This window comes from Hemiscyllium ocellatum, chromosome 35 (assembly GCF_020745735.1).
Source record: "Hemiscyllium ocellatum isolate sHemOce1 chromosome 35, sHemOce1.pat.X.cur, whole genome shotgun sequence".
Classification (NCBI taxonomy): Eukaryota; Metazoa; Chordata; class Chondrichthyes; order Orectolobiformes; family Hemiscylliidae; genus Hemiscyllium; species Hemiscyllium ocellatum.
Window position 1 is genome coordinate 35,905,053 of NC_083435.1, and position 16,769 is coordinate 35,921,821.

Sequence of the window (16,769 nt, forward strand, 5' to 3'; positions counted from 1 at the left end):
ATGTGTTGAGGGACGTGCTGAAGCTTGGGGCAGCTGCCGCCAAGGCGTGTTGGGGAAAGACCACCGTGTGACATCTGCCGGCCTAAAGAAGAACAGGGGGCCCACGCAGTCATTTGGGCTCTGCTGATGCCTCAGCTAAATATGTAATGGTACCGACCTGTAAATAGGAACGATTACTCTGTTTCGGAATGCAAACAAATGGAATGTTTACAGATGTATGGCATGTCCAACTGTACAGACCATCAAAGTATTTTATGAAAAAAGTATATTTTTGAAATTAAAAAAAAAATCCCCTTCCACCACCATCCTCCTCCGTGTGGCCAAGCTCATCCTCACTTTGAACAATTCCTCCTTTAACTTCTCTCACTTTCTTCAGCTGAGAGGTACTCATAAGGGCTCCAGTTCTGCCTGTCTCATTGTGGGATACATAAAACAGTCCTTCTTCCTGCCCTACTCAGGTCCCTCTCCACAACTCTCTCTCCCGTATACCAAGAACACCAGTGCTGCAGCTTTCCCCTCTAGTTCAGAAATGGCAAAGTTTATCAACTCCATTTCCAATTTCAACCTCATTTTCATCTTCACCCGGTCCATCTCTGATTCCTCCTTGCCTTTCCACAACATCTCTGTTTCCATTTCCTGGGACAAAGACAGCCACCAATATCCATTACACACCCACAACTCCCACAGTTACCTTGACTACACATCCTTACATCCTGGTTCTGCAGAAACTCCATCCCATTCTCCCAGTTTCTCCGTTTTCACTGAATTGGTTCGGACAATGCCACCTTCTATTGGGTGCCTCAGAAATGTTCATCTTTTTCCTCAACGGAGAATTCCCCCATGACTGTGATTGACTGGGCTCTTCGCCATGTTTGACCCATCTCCTGAAGTTCTCCCCTCACCCCTTACTGTCCCTCACACAACAGCAATAGGATCCCCTGCTCCTCACTTATTACTCACCAGCCTCCATATCCAAAGGATCATTGGTTGCCATTTCTGTCACCTCCAACAGGATTCCATGAACAGATAAATCTTCCCTTCCCCTCTCCCTCCCCAACAGCATTCCGCAGGGACCATTTCTCCCAGGACATTCTGGTATACTCCTCCTCCACTTCCAGTATCTGATCACACTCCCATAGCACCTTCCCATGCAATCACAGAAGTTGCCCATTTACATCCTCCCTCCACACTATCCAAGGCCCCCGACATGCCTCCCAGTCTGGATTGGGAACAGCATCTCCAACACCATCACACTGAGCATGGTAGAGGGGGTGCTCAGGGCTGTGAGCACAGACCACTGCTGTTCACCCTGCTGACATACGACTGTGCAGTGATACACAGCTCGAATCACATCATCACGTTCGCTGATGATATGACTGTAGTGGGTCCCATCAGCAGGTACGACAGCCGGCATACAGGGAGGAGGTGCAGCGGTTAATGGACTGGTGCAGAGCCAACAAACTGTCTCTGAATGTGGACAAGATGAAAGAGATGGCTGTTGACTTCAGGAGGGTACAGAATGACCACTCTCCACTGGACATCAATGGACACCCCCATCCCCATGGAAATCATGATGAACACCAAATGGCTTGGTGTCCACCTGAAAGAGAATCTCACCTGGACTCTCAACACCAGCTCCATAGCCAAGAAAGCCCAGTGGCATCTCTACTTTCCGCGCAGGCTGAGGAAGTCCACCTCCCAGCCCCCACCCCCCCCACACCCACCCCCCACCCCCCCCCATCCACACCACATTCTACAGAGGGTTCATCCCTGAGCTGCTGCATCACTGCTTGGTTCGGGAATTGCACCATCTAAGATTGTAAGACCCTACAATGGATAGTGAGGACAACTGGGAAGATCAGCGGGGTCTCTCTTCCCTCCATTACACCATAGGCTGCATTCAAAAGGCTAGGAGCATTGTGGAAGACCCCACACACCCCTCACTCAAACTCTTCTTCCTCCTGTCATCTGGCAGAAGATACTGGAGCATTCAGTCTCTCAGGGCCAGACTGTGCAACAATTTCTTCCCCCAGGCTATCAGGCTCCTGAACACTATAATCAGACTCTTTCCCATCTGAAATTATTCGCACGACTTTGAATTGCCACTAAAAAAATGTCTATTATCTATTATTCCTCTATTACACTGGAACTTGCATGTTTTGCATTTCTTATGCACTTTATGCCATGTTCAATTGTGCAGTTTGTGCTGTCCATGGAGCACCCTCAGTCCTGGAGGAACGCTGTCTCATTTCTTTACTGTATCAGTTGTATATGGTAGAAATGACAAATAAAGCTACTCTCCTGTTGAGTGATTTGCCTGCACTTCACCCAATCTCGTCTGCTGTGATAGCTGCTCACACTGGACAGACACCACACAGACTGGGTGACCACTTTGCAGAATACCGATGATCCTTCCACAAAAATGCTCCTGAGCTTCCAACTGCCTGCCACTGCTGCACACCCCTGGGTTCCTACATCAGCATTTCTGCTGCAGGCCTGCTGCAGTGTTCCAGTCAGTCTCAGTGCAAGCTTGAAGAACACCTTGTCAGTTTTCATTTACTAACCCTGCAGCCTCTCAGGCTCAACATCAAGTTCACTAACTGGAGAGCTTGATTTCATCCTTCCATGTTTTGTTAACCCCACACTCAATCTTGATCTGACATGGGTTACTTTCAGCACAGTCATCCATTCCCACGTATCCCTCGGCCTGGTATCTCATTACAGGGCTTGCATTTAGCACCGTTCACCTCGTTTCTCTTACTCCTCATTCTCCTTGTCACTTTTTCAGCTGTCATCTGCCCTCAGTTATCCATTTCCTTCTTGTGTGTATGTCACTCTCTCTCTCTCTCTCTCACTCTCTCTCTCTGCTCTCACGCCTCCCCCCTCACCCACTTAGCTGCTTTCCTTTCCCCTCCACTACCCCCTCCCCATCCTCATCTTCAGCACAAACAATACTCTTTACCAGCTACTAATCATTCGCATGAAGAGACACTGGACTCAAAATGTGAACTCTGCTTTCTTCTGCAAGATGCTGCTGGACCTGCTGAGTTTCACCAACAATTTCTGTTTGTGTCGCTGCATTATTCTTTGCTGTTGGCAATAACAAATCACTCCTTTATCAAGTGAGACTTACAAGGCTGGCCTTCTGGAGCCTTGCTGGCAAGGTATGTGGAGGTGCTGTCAATCACTAAACTTTTAGGGACCCGGACATTGGGACAAAACGCCAGCTCATTTGATCCAATGTTGCGGGACATGTGAGAGCTACATATTGTCCAGCTCCCTCATCCTGTGCAGGTCAGGCACCATCGATTATACCATGCAGATCCTGTCCCCGGCTGTTTGGCGTTTTCCCTTCTCTGCCTCCTCACCCTCCTTGTTCTCCCATTCCTACTCTTCCTCCTCCTTCACCCTTCCCTATCCCTCCTCCACCCTTCCCTGTCCCTCCTCCATCCTTCCCTGTCCCTCCTCCACCCTCCCCATCCCTCCTCCATCCTTCCCTAACCCTTCTCCACTCTACTCTGTTGTGTCTTAGAGTAATGGGATATGAGTCTGTGAGAGGATGTGTTCATGTGATTGTGTGTGGGGTGTATGTGTGAGTGTATGAGAGGGAGATTGCGTATGAGAGAGGGTCTGCTTGAGTGTGTGAGTCTGTAGGAGTGTGTGTGTGTGTATGTGTGTCTGTGTTTGAGCACGCGCATGTATGTGTCTGTGTGTGTGTTTCTGTGCGTGTGTCAATGGGTGTGTGTGTGTGTGTGTGTCTGTGTGTGTGCGTGTGTGTTTGTTTGTGTGTGTATGTGTTTGTGTATGTGTCTGTGTGTGTGTGTCTGTGTGTGTGTGTCTGTGTGTGCGTGTGTGTGTTTGTGTGTGTGTATATATGTGTGTGTGTGTATGTGTGTGTGTGAGTGTCTGTGTATGTGCGTGTATATGTGTGTGTGTCTGTGTGTGTCTGTGTGTGTGTGTGCGCGTCTGTGTGTGTGTGTGTGTGTGTGTCTGTGTGTGTGTATGTGTATATGTGTGTGTGTGTCTGTGTGTGTGTATGTGTATATGTGTGTGTGTGTCTGTGTATGTGTGTGTGTCTGTGTGTGTGTGTATATATGTGTGTGTGTGTCTGTGTGTGTGTGTGTATATATGTATGTATGTGTGTGTGTGTGTCTGTGTGTATGACAGCGTGAATAATGCAAAGGGGTCACCTGTCATGTGACATGAACCCAAGGTCCAGGTTGAGACCATCCCCATGGGGACTGAACTTGGCTATCGGCCTCTGCTCGGCCACTTTGCATTGTTGCTCGTCCTGAGGTCCACCTTGGAGGATGGTCATCTGAAGGTCCGAAGCTAAATGTCCCGGACCGCTGATGTGTTCCCCAACTGCGAGGGCACACTCCTGCCTGGTGATTGTTGTGCAGTGACCATTCATCCATTATCGTAGCCCCTGCTCACTCCACTGCTCCACAACCACCTGATGAAGAATCAGTGTCTGAAAGCTAGTGCTTCCGAATCACCCTGTTGGCCTATAACCTGGTGTTGTGTCATTTATCACTTTGTCCACCCGAGTCCAACACCGGCACCTCCAAACCCACTGTAATATGGAAACTTTTCAAGATATCACTATTGATTTCTCCAAACTCTGTAGCTTCCATCTCCTTCTCCACAGTAAATACTGATGTGAAATACTCATTTAGTGTCTCCCCAATCTCCAATGGTTCCACAGATAGATGGCCTTGTTGATCTTTAAGGTGCCCTATCTCTCCCTAATTACTCTTTTGTCCCAAAGGACAAAACAGCAGTGAGCGAGAGGTGTATTGGCTGATGTGAAAAGATTTAATCCAGCCCTGACAGACTGGGATGAGAGCAAATATTTCCTGCAGTGAATGAAATTCGGGTTGGATTCCAGATCGAGAGACAACCTCTCTGTTTTACATACAAAGCTCTGTATGAGAAATCTCAGACACGGTCAACAGAGCAGAAAGACTCTCTAACCAACACAGTTACAGGAATTAGACCAACAGATATCTGACAGCTCCCGAGGACTTGATGAAGGAGCGCCACTCTGAAAGTTAGTGCTTCCAATTAAACCTGTTGGACTGTAACCTGGTGTTGTGTGATTTTTAACCTTGTACACCCCAGTCCAAAACCGGCATCTCCAAAACATGACTACCATCGACACCACTAACCGTCGGCTTAAAGTGGAGAGGATCTCCAAGAAGATCGCACCTATCAAAACAGACATCAAGTTTCTACAGAAATGCAGGCAAGCAGGAAAGATCCCAAAAGGATTACAGATCACAAACCCACTCAAGTCGACCTACAACACAGACTATGCAGAGAGACTTTGCCACCACACCTCTCACAAACTCCTCAATCATCTCGTGCACCAACTCTACAGCAGGTGCCACAACCTTGAAATTCAGATGGAGTTCACACTCTCAGCCTGCATTCAGGATACAGCAGTACAGTTACGTGACATTGCCAAACAGGCAAGGCAACAAAACCACACCATTTACATGCACACTAAGAACAAAAAAACTGGAGAAACTTGGCATTCTCACCAGGAGTATCGAAGCCCATCCTGGCACCACAGTGGATAACATTATCATTGCAGGGAAGTCTATTATCAACTTAATGGACCGCACCCTTGGACCGGAAGAGCTTGAAGTCCTGAGCAGGAGTCTCAATTCTGCCCCACCACCAAAATGGACCCCTTGGTTCTTGCAGCAGACACGGAGGAGTTCATCAGACAAATGAGACTCCAGACTTCAAGGTGCCAGCAGTGATCCCAATGAGCCCACTGATGAACCGGAATCTGTAGAGGAACGACCAAAGAAGGGGTCAACATGGACCCCACCGGAGGGCCACTGCCCTGGGATTGACATGTATGCTCAAACCGTCAGGAAATATATAAATGCCAGATTCATCAGCCGTACCCACAAGCGAGAGCAAAACATCACCCGTTCACAACGCAATGCCATCCAGGCTCTCAAAACCAATCACAACATTGTCATCAAACCAGCAGATAAAGGAGGAGCCATTGTCATTCAGAATAGAGCAGACTACTGTAAGGAAGTGTACCGACAACTGAACAACCAGGAACACTAAGCCAACTACCAGCTGATCCGACCAAAGAACACACCCATGAACCAAACACATCTATCAGAACTTTGGATCCAGTCCTTCAGAGTTCCCTACGTGCTCTCATCCCACGCACTTCTCATGTCGGTGACTTCTACTGCCTACACAAAGCCAACACACCAGGACGTCCCACCGTATCAGGCAATGGGACCGTATGTGAGAATCTCTCTGGCTATGTTGAATGCATCTTGAAACCTATTGTACAGGGAATCCCCAGCTTCTGTCGTGACACTATGGATTTCTTCCAGAAACTCAGCACCCACGGACCAGTCAAACCTGGAACATTCCTCATCACAAAGGAATGTTTCCGCACTCTACACCAGCATCCCCCACAATGACGGCATCGCAACAACAGCCTCAGTACTCAACACCAACAACTGCCAATCTCCGAACACCATCCTACAACTCATCTGCTTTATCTTCGATTACAACGTCTTCACCTTTGACAACCAATTCTTCATCCAGACACATGGAACAGCCATGGGGACCAAATTTGCACCCCAATATGCCAACACTTTTATGTACAGTTTCGAATAAGACTTCTTCTCTACGCAGGACCTCCAACAACATTGTACATCAGGTACATTGATGACATTTTCTTACCCTGGACCCATGGCGAGGAGTCATTGATAAAACTACACAGTGATATCAACACGTTTCATCCCACCATCAAACATACCATGGATTACTCTCGACTATATGTTTCATTCTTGGACAAATGCATCTTCATCAAGGATGGAGACCTCAGCACCACACTCTACCACAAACCCACAGACAACCTCACAATACTACACTGCCCCAACTTCCACCCAAAACATATTAAAACCGCCATCCCCTATGGACAAGCCCTACGCATACACCGGATCTGCTCAGATGAGGAGGAACGTGATGGGCACCTGGAAGTACTCAGAGATTCCCTCACTGGAACAGGGTATGATGCCCAACTCATCGATCGCCAGTTCCAACATGCCACAGCAAGGAACCGTAATGACCTCCTCAGGAGACAGACACGTGCTGCAACCGACAGGGTACCCTTCATTGTCCAGTACTTCCCAGGAGCTGAAAAACTACGCCATCTTCTTCATGACCTGCAACGCATTATCAATGAGGATGAGCGCCACACCAAGGCCTTCCCCACACCTCCACTGCTCACCTTTAAACAACTGCCAAACCTCAAACAGATCATTGTTCGTTGCAAGCTGCCAGCTCTCAGGACAACTCCATACAACCCTGTTATGGTAGGCACTGCAAGACGTGTCAGAGTGTGGACATAGATACCACCATTACGCATGGGGCCACCTTCCACCTTGTACATGGCAGGTACTCATGTGACTCATCCAACGTTGTCTATCTTACACATTGCAGGCAAGGATGTCCGGAGGCATGGTACATTGGGGAAGGCTATGGCAACGGATGAATGGGCACCACACAACAATCAACAGACAGGTGGGTTCCCTCCCAGTTGGGGAGCACCTCAGCACATTCAGCCTCGGACCTTCGGGTGACCATCCTCCAAGGTGGACTTTGGGACAGGCAGCAGAGAAAAGTGGCCAAGCAGAGGCTGATAGCTAAGTTCGGTACCCATAGGGAGGGCCTCAATCGGGACCTTGTGTTCATACACACACACACTCCCACACTCACACATGTTCCCCTCACAGACTTAAAAGCTCTACACACACATATACACTGTCTCTCACACACTCATAACCCCCCACCCCCACCCCAGACACACACACACACACACACACACACACGCACACGTTTGTGGGGTGAATTTGTACTTGCAGAGTTACATTGTACTTTGCTCAAAAACTGCATGAATTCATGCAAGACTCTGTTATCTCACCTTTTAGATTAGAATCAGTCTAAACATCATGGCACAGACAGAGAACACAGGGGGCTAACACCTTCAACATCTTGTCTGACTAACACCAATTGTTACAGTTAACCTGAGAATGGAACTTCAAAAGAAGTTTTGTGATTTACACATGGAAGAAATGAAACTATTATGGTATTCAAACAGATGATAGACTCAACAAACAATCAAGATATTTTTCAATGTATAATTTCAGTTACATCACACGGTAAATTTTTGCTATAAATTCTGTGCCTTACACTTGTGCCCTCCACAACCACCTGACGAAGGAGCATCGCTCCAAAAGCTAGTGCTTCCAATTAAACCTGTTGGACTATAACCTGGAGTTGTGTGATTTTTAACTTCAAACAGAGAGCAGGACTGTCCTGTGAAAATTGCCTGATCCCAACCATAATCCAAGCTGTTGATAAAAAACTGGGATTGGAGATTGTTTACCACATGAGGTACCACTGCAAAGGAGGGAAATTCTTGTACAGAAAAATATCCAAGTGGTTCTGATGCTGCATTTGAAGGAGAGAGACAGTTTTGATGAATATTACCACGATATAAAACACACCGTGCCATTCGAGAAAGATTGGCTGAAAGAACAACTTGTCGAACACTTTGAAGCCACAAATGATGAACAACTTCTTCTGCTGTGCTCTCTCACACTCACTATTCTGAACGGGGTTATCACCCGGGTGAGGGGAACTCTGACAGATATAACACATCCATATAATGGGCAATCAGTTACTGGGATCATTCAGGCATTTAATGCAAAAATGGTGGATGAGATATAGATTCCACAAGAGACAACAGTCCTGTTCCTTTTCAGCACGAAGAACTTTAAACAAGAAATTGAAGTTTCATCAGAACAAATGAGCAAGATGAAAAGGTAAAATTGGGAAAAGGATATTGCTGGGAAAATCACTGCTCTCCCCACAGATCCATCCAGTGAACTGTGCACAGTGTATTGTGGCTGTGGGGAGCAGTGTCCCTTCTGTGGAGTCCTGTGTGATTGTCCCAGCAGGGAGCACACACAGCACAGCGCTGAATATCACCGGATCAAAGGGCTGAATATCTGCATCACTGCTCAGGTACGATTCAGAGAATTGTACAACAAGTGTCATGGGTGACGGCAATTTCCGGAACAAAGACCCTGGCTGGAAACAGTTTCCTGACAAGGACTACAGGGATCTCAATGACCAGGACAAATGTTGGAAAATTCTGCCCGATATCCGCATTGAAACATCAGCTTTTTGGAAATGTGTTTTCTCCAAATACAATGCAGAATTTGCTGATAAATACTCAGCAAAAGCAGCAGACAGCATTTTCAGTTAGGATTTACCCTGGGAACAAGCTGAAAGAGGCAATGAAGATAAGTACTATGAAAATATTGGTGAGTTCAATTAACTTATTAACATTAAACAGACCGCCAGAGGTCCATTTTCCCATTCTTCATGATTCACAAATTCGGATTTCCTCTTGGAGCTGTCTGCCCCTCCCCTTTCACTTCCTCCTGCTTTAAGGCCTAACCTTCAGGAATCTGACAGCCTGACCTCCCACTGTCTGTCCAAAGCGATTTGTCGCTGTGTCCTCAGCTCAACATCTATGGGATGGCAGTGGGAGCAGCACAGAGAAATTTCCAGCATATTTGTGAGGTTTAGAAGAATTTCTGAACTGTCCAATCATAGAGTCACAGCGTTATAGGCACAGAGTAATACAGCATGGAAACAGGCCCTTCAGCCCAAACTGGACCATGCTGATCATGTTGTGCATGCAGCTAGTTCTAATTGCACCCTCTTTTTGCTCTTCTGATTTCCCTCTTGAGTACGCTCCTATACTTTTAATAGTCATTGAGGATTCAGTGGAGACTGATAGCTTCAACCTTGTATGCTTTCTTCTTTTTCCTGACCAGAGCCTCAATATCCCTTGTCAGCCAGAGATCCCTAATCCTGCCAGCTTTTTGCTTCACCTTAACCAGGACACACTCTCCCCCGGATCTTGATATCACCCTTTTACAGGCCTTCAATTTGCCAGTCATTCCTGTTCCTTCAAACAGACTCACCCAATCACCCTCTGCTAGATTCTGCCTAATGGCTCCAACATTTGCTCTGCTCCAGTTTAACACCTTAACCTGTGGACCTGTCCTATCCTTTTCCATAATGAGGTTAAAACGAAGAGAGTTATGGTCACTGGACCCAAAGTGCTGTCCAACTGACACTTCAATCATTTGCCCGACCTTGTTTCCTAAGAGGAAGTCCAGAGTTCCATCGTGTCAAGTAGGTCCCTCCACACATTGAATTAGGAAATTTTCTTGGACATTTTCGACAAATTCATTCAGTTGGAGCATTGAGTATAAATGTTGGCAAGTTATGTTGCAACTGTATAAGACATTGAACAGGTCAGTATTGTGTGCATGACTGGTTGGCTTATGATAAGGAAGGATATGCAGGATTTGGAGATGGTGAAAAAGATGTTTCCCAGGATGTTGCCTGGATTGGAGTGTATTATCTGTGAGGAGAAGTTGAATAAATTTGGATTTTTTTCTCTTGAACATTTGAGGCTGAGAGGCAACCAGATGGAAGTATGTAAAATTATGGATGGTGGTCTGGATAGGGTAGATAGCCTGGTTCTCCTTTAACCTTTGCTCCTCTCATCTGAGAGCTACAATCACTAATAGGATAACTTGTTTGACCTAATGAACATGATGATTGCAGTCGCCCACAATCATAGCTCTATTCTGTTTGTGTGTACCTACTATTGTTGATTTATAAACTTTCCTACTGTGTTGCCACTGGTAGAGGATATATGCATGATTCCTGTCAGTATTTTCTTTCCCTTGATGTAATTAATCCACCAAATGGACACTCCAAGCCTAAATCATCTCTCACTAATGCCCTTGTTTCATCTCTTATTAACAGTCCTGCCCAATCACTCTCTGTCTCCCTCCCATCATTCTGAATGATTAAATACCCCTTAATATTAAGTTCCCAGTTCCAATCTCCCTGTCCCCCAGAAAGCCATATCTATTTACCTCAATTTCTGCCATCAGCACATCCACTTTACCCCGAATGCTTCATGCATTTAGAAGCAGAGCCTTTGCTGTTTTTCATCATTCTCCCTTCCCTTTGTACTGCAGCCCAATTTGATTATCCTGTCTACTGTTTTAAAAATTTCCTAATTTTTCTTTTATTACCATCCTTGGTTTTGTTTCATTTGCCCCAATCTTTTGATTGCCAAAAATTTTCATTCTACTCAAAACTCATCAAAACCACACGAGCAAATATTTGCCCTTGGAGCATTAATATCATTGAAACAGCATTTCACACTGTACTCTGTAAAAGGGAGTTGTACATTCACAGGCTCATTCTAACTCTGCAAGGATCCAGTCTGGTGACCTCACTGCCCCACTTCGATAGCATTATGACACTTCCTATGGGAAACAGATCAAAACTGCTCACCATATCTCAGGTGTGGTCTACTACAAACCTACAGATTCCCATAACTATCTGGACTATTTCTCCTCCTATCCAGTATCCTCTAAGACCTCCATCCCACTTTCCTAATTCCTCCACCTCTGCCACATCTGCTCACCTGAGGAGACATTCCACCCGTGAGCATCCCAGATGTTCACCTATTTTAAACAAGGTGTTTTTCCTCCCTCCATCATCCAGACAGCTTTCCGCTGCACCACCATCATTCCCCATTCCCTGCTCTAAACCTCTCCCTCTCCCAATGCAATAAAGACAGAGACCCCTTGTCCCCACTGCTCTCCGCATCCAACACATCATCCTCAAACACTTCTGCTAACTCCAAATAGACACCACCACCAAGAACATCTATCCCTCCCCAACCGTCTCTGCCTTCAGTCAGACTGTTCCCTCCAACAGTCCTTGTTTCACACCACTCCGATCACCGAACCCCCAGGTACCTTCCCCTGCAACCAGAAAAGATGTAAAACATGCTGATACAACACCCGCCCCCCCCCCCCCACCTCACCTCCATCCAGGGCCATAAACTGTCCTTCCATGTGAGACAGAGATTCACCTGCCTCTCTTCCAACCTAGTTTACTGCATCAGGTGCTCCCTGTGGAGTCTTCTCTACATCGGGGAGACCGAATGTAAACTTAGGGAACGATACATCAAACGTCACAGCCAGGTTCGCAGGGACTGACAGGACCTCCCAGTCACTGCCCACTTCAATTCCCCCAACCACTCCCTTTCCAACATGACCATCCTTGGCCTCATTCATTGCCAAAACACTGCTCCTATTGGGGGAACATCACTTCATCTTCCACCTGATGCCCTATAGCTCACAGGACTCAACATTGTGTTCTCCAATTTCAAATACCCTCCCTCCTATCTCTCGACCCCTTTCCCAACCCCCCTCCCTTCCACTGCTCCCTGCCACCAACCAGATACATTCCTCCCATTGGCCAACCAGGGTCTTTACCTACACCCACTTCATCACCCTGCCCCCGCCACCCCCTTGATCTGTAGGTCCCCCTACACCCACCCCGAGTCCTGAAGAAGGGTTATACCTGAAATATCAACTTCTGCACTTCCTGATGCTGCCTGGCTTGCTGTGTTCTTCCAGCCTCCTGCCTGTCTACTTTGGATTCCAGCATCTGCAGTTTTTTTGTCTCCAACCAATGTTTTAGCCAGACATGGCTCATCCACTACTCAGCTGCAGTTGCAATAAAGGTTGATGTGTCATAAGTCTTTCTAAGTAACTACTGCACCTGTATGTTATCCTTCAGGAATTTATTTGTGAGGTTCCCAAAATATCTTTGCACATTGGCACTTCCAAAATTCTAATCATTAAAGAAATATGTTGTTCCCCGGTCTTCTTACCAAAGTGCAATATCTCTCATTGTTCAGTTTCTAGTTTTGTTCAATCTGTAGAAAACTTACCACAATGACATGGGAGCAAACTAAACCTAACCTGAACCCAATCTGTAACCCTCACCATAACACTGACCTTAGCCTTAACCCTAACCCGACCTAATTCTCAGCCATTTACAATTTGAGTATTTATGTCATCTGCCTTGTTGTGAACGTTTCGTGCAGTCAGGCAGGGTGCCCTTAACTTTGCCATTTTGATGTCATTCTGCTATTTAGATTCGTGAATGACTGGGTTACGGTCCCTGCCTTCTTATTTGCCTTCCAAACTTTCTCCTTCCCTTTCACATCTTCAATCCTTCCAGTGTGAGCTACTTTTCAGTTCACAATCTATTGATAAATTACTATAAAACCAACCCAACACCAGTAGAAAATCCCCCTGTGAGGATATCAGTCAGGGTTTTGGAAGGTGTAATCTGGCCAACCTTTGGAACTGTTATCCATCCCATGATATATCACAATGCTTTAGAAATCTGATGTCATATCACATGCACCTTTCCTTCAGCTATGTTCAGTCAATCACCTCCTTCTCCTATGTTTATAAACATAGAGAATTGGGATTAATCCTGATTTTGCTTCTCTTGAGGTCCTATCTTTTAATGTGCTCCCTTCCGATGTTCCATGAAATCCTGAGAGAATCTGTACACAGTACACCATTTGCAGACTTAGCTAAGTGCTTATCGGCCATTGTTATGCGCCACACCTTGCAAGGACAGGACTGCATTTGATACTCCTTCCAAAGTAGTTGCTATAACAGGAGTTAACATTTTTGTTTCATCTTCAGGGAGACCAAAATAAAAGCTGCTTTACATAGTTTAACCTTGAAAATGGCCAAGTGTATTCAAAGAATGATTATGGATAAAAAGAATACTCATGAAAAAATATGAGTTTAATTAAATACAACCGGCTTGTAATTATTAAATCAAAATTATATTTCACAAATTTCATACATTTCTTGAAGAGCTGATGCATTTAAAGCTACTCAGTTTAACCATGGAGCGGAATTGAAGAACCACTATCCTTGGCTGAGGGAACTGCACAGGCTAACACTTCATTCTCAATGAATCACAGTTGGTTTTTATGGGTTCATGTATCTTTTTAGCCTGATTTTGTTTCATGTTAGAATGAACTGAATAAAAAGGTGAGGTATGAGATTCTGGACAAAGAGATCAGGATACTCCAAGGATACTCCAAACACTGAGAGTACACAGTATATTTTTACAGAGTGTTTTGTGTGTGGAATGAGCTTCCTGAGGAAGTGGTGGGTTGTGCGTACTATTACAGCATTTAAAAGATGCTTGAATAAGGCCATGAATAGGAAAGGTAGGGATATGGGCCAGGGCCAGGGCCAGGCAGGTGGGACTAGTTTAGATTTCGATTATGGTCAAATGGACTGATTGAACCCAAGAGTCTGTTTCGGTGCCGCATGACTCAATGACTCTGTGACTCCCAGAGGTTTTTCTCATCCCAGTACAAAGTTTGAAGTGGAATTCCCAAGAAGTCAATGTTCTCAATGTTTTTTTCTTCTGATGACCGAACCTTTGGGTAAATGGATCAATTTAAATATTTGAAGATGTTATAAAAATCTAAAACACAAGGAACTGTGAGGAGAAATCTGTATGAATCTTTAACATGATTAAAATAATTTTGAGGACCGGCGAGAAGACTTATTGGTCGAGAGGACATAAAAAGGACAGTTTAACATAAAGGATAGATCAATAAGCAATGCTAGGCAGCATTCCCATGATGCTCATGGGAGGGTATGTTGAAATTAAAGCCCCATTATTCTGCAAGTGATGAGAAATATGCACATAACCACATAATCTCTCATAGTTTAATGTGCTAGCATTTGGTTATCATCTCAGTATGAGAAACTCACAAACATTTTGCCAACAAAAATAATCAATATTATTTATATTCACAAATTTATCAAATAACAAGTGGCAAAATGGTGATTACTGGTTAATATGTAAATTCACAGTGTATTAGGAATCCAAAACCCAAGTAGAAAACAAGGTGCATTTCTCTTAGTTCTCAGGGGAAGAAATCTCCTTATTTTTGATGATAGCAGTTCTTCAATTCTCTGTTTGGTCAAAGAGGTGTAGATCTTTGTTTGACTTTGAAGAACTTTCCCCCTTCCCTTCAATGGCTTTAGTGCTGGTTTAGAGGGAGGGAGAAAAACAGAGACCGATTTTGGTTTGGGGTTTCTTGTGATGCAGAGGGAATGTCCCGAACTGAATTGAAGTTCAAACTGCTCTGGTAGGTCTGTAGTAATACCTTTGAACAAATTGATGAAAGATAGCTATTGTTTTTTTCTAAAAAGTAAAATAAAAAGTTTGCATTGTCAGAGACAATATTCGAGTTTGTTTCAATTGAAGCATTCAAATGAGGATGACATCAGGTATTTGATAAAATGGAAAAATGCAACATCATGGGGAGTAGGCCCAGGAATGTCACTAAGAGAAATGGCAATTTGCACAGATGGTGCAGTAATGAGGGGACAAATCTCCTGTTTCTACATTGCAACAGGCCTGTGGTTCTATAGGAATAAGCAGAAATGTGCTGAATGATAGTTCATGCAGGGAGGATGAAGCTTTTTTTGTGGGAATAACACAGACAGATGTAACTTTACACACCAACAGAGAGGGGCAAAGAAGGGATCTGGCTGACTACTCTGTATAAATAGTTAAAGATGCCAATGTGGGCTGAGAAAGCAATCAATACCAAATGCAAAATCTATCCTACGAGTTTGAAGAAGACAGGTAACCAAGTTGTTTAAACATTGGACACAGCTCTGACTCAGACTTAATTGCATATTTTATGTAATTCTGCTGCTCCAGTCCAAGCAGAATTTCAAGGCTGGTGTTAAGAATCATTTCAGGGACGAGGAGCTTCAGGAACAGTTCGGCTTGTTTCTGCTGGAGAAGGAAATGTTCACAAAATATTAGTGAGTCACATTTGACATCATGAGCAAATATGAACAGAGTCAAAAGGGAGCAAATCTTCCCATTGCTGGAGGAATGAAGAACTGATGGCACTCTGATGGAATGGAATTGGCAAAACTAGCTGTGGGGAAATTAGAGAAATAAACAATTTATGCAGCAATCGGGAATATTGAATCAAGCATGCAAGATAAATTTATATTAATATTTGCAAGCTTATAACATGTAGAATTAATTGGAGAAGGTGGGGGAATTTCCCTAGTGAGACTCAGCCCAAACATGACTGAGAAAATGGGCACTTCCTGTGCCATAGCCATTCTGTAGTTATTTGATTTCACAGATCTGAAGCAAGTTAACTCAATGGGAACAGTTTGGTTTCATTTCTGAGTTGATAGGAGGTGAACAAGTCGAGCGATAGGAGTTGAAGGAGTGAGCACGTCTCTTCATTCAATGTGGTGAGGGCTGAGATATAGGAGAAAGTGAGGACTGCAGATTCTGGAGATCAGAATCCAGAGTGAGCTGCTGGAAAAGCACAGCAGGTCAGGCAGCATCTGAGGAGCAGGAGTATTGACATTTTGGACATAAGCCATTCATCAGGACTCCGCCCATTCCTGATGAAGGACATTTGCCTGAAACGTCGATTCTCCTGCTCGTCGAATGCTGCCCGACCTACTGTGCTTTTCCAGCACCAGACTCTCGGGCTGAGATATAGGTCCTGCAGCTGTTGTTTCTGGATTTACAAGTGTTGCCTTTTGCCCTATAGCACAGAAGTTTGGTTTCTTGGACTCTTCTTGCGTGTGTAACTCGTGCTCCAGATACATTTCTGTCATCCACAGCTCTTTTAGGTTTTGTACACATGTACACAATTTCCTTCTTCTTCCTCAGTGGCCCCCTCTTGTCTCATAAGCAAAAGTGTGGACTGCAGATGCTGGAGATCAGAG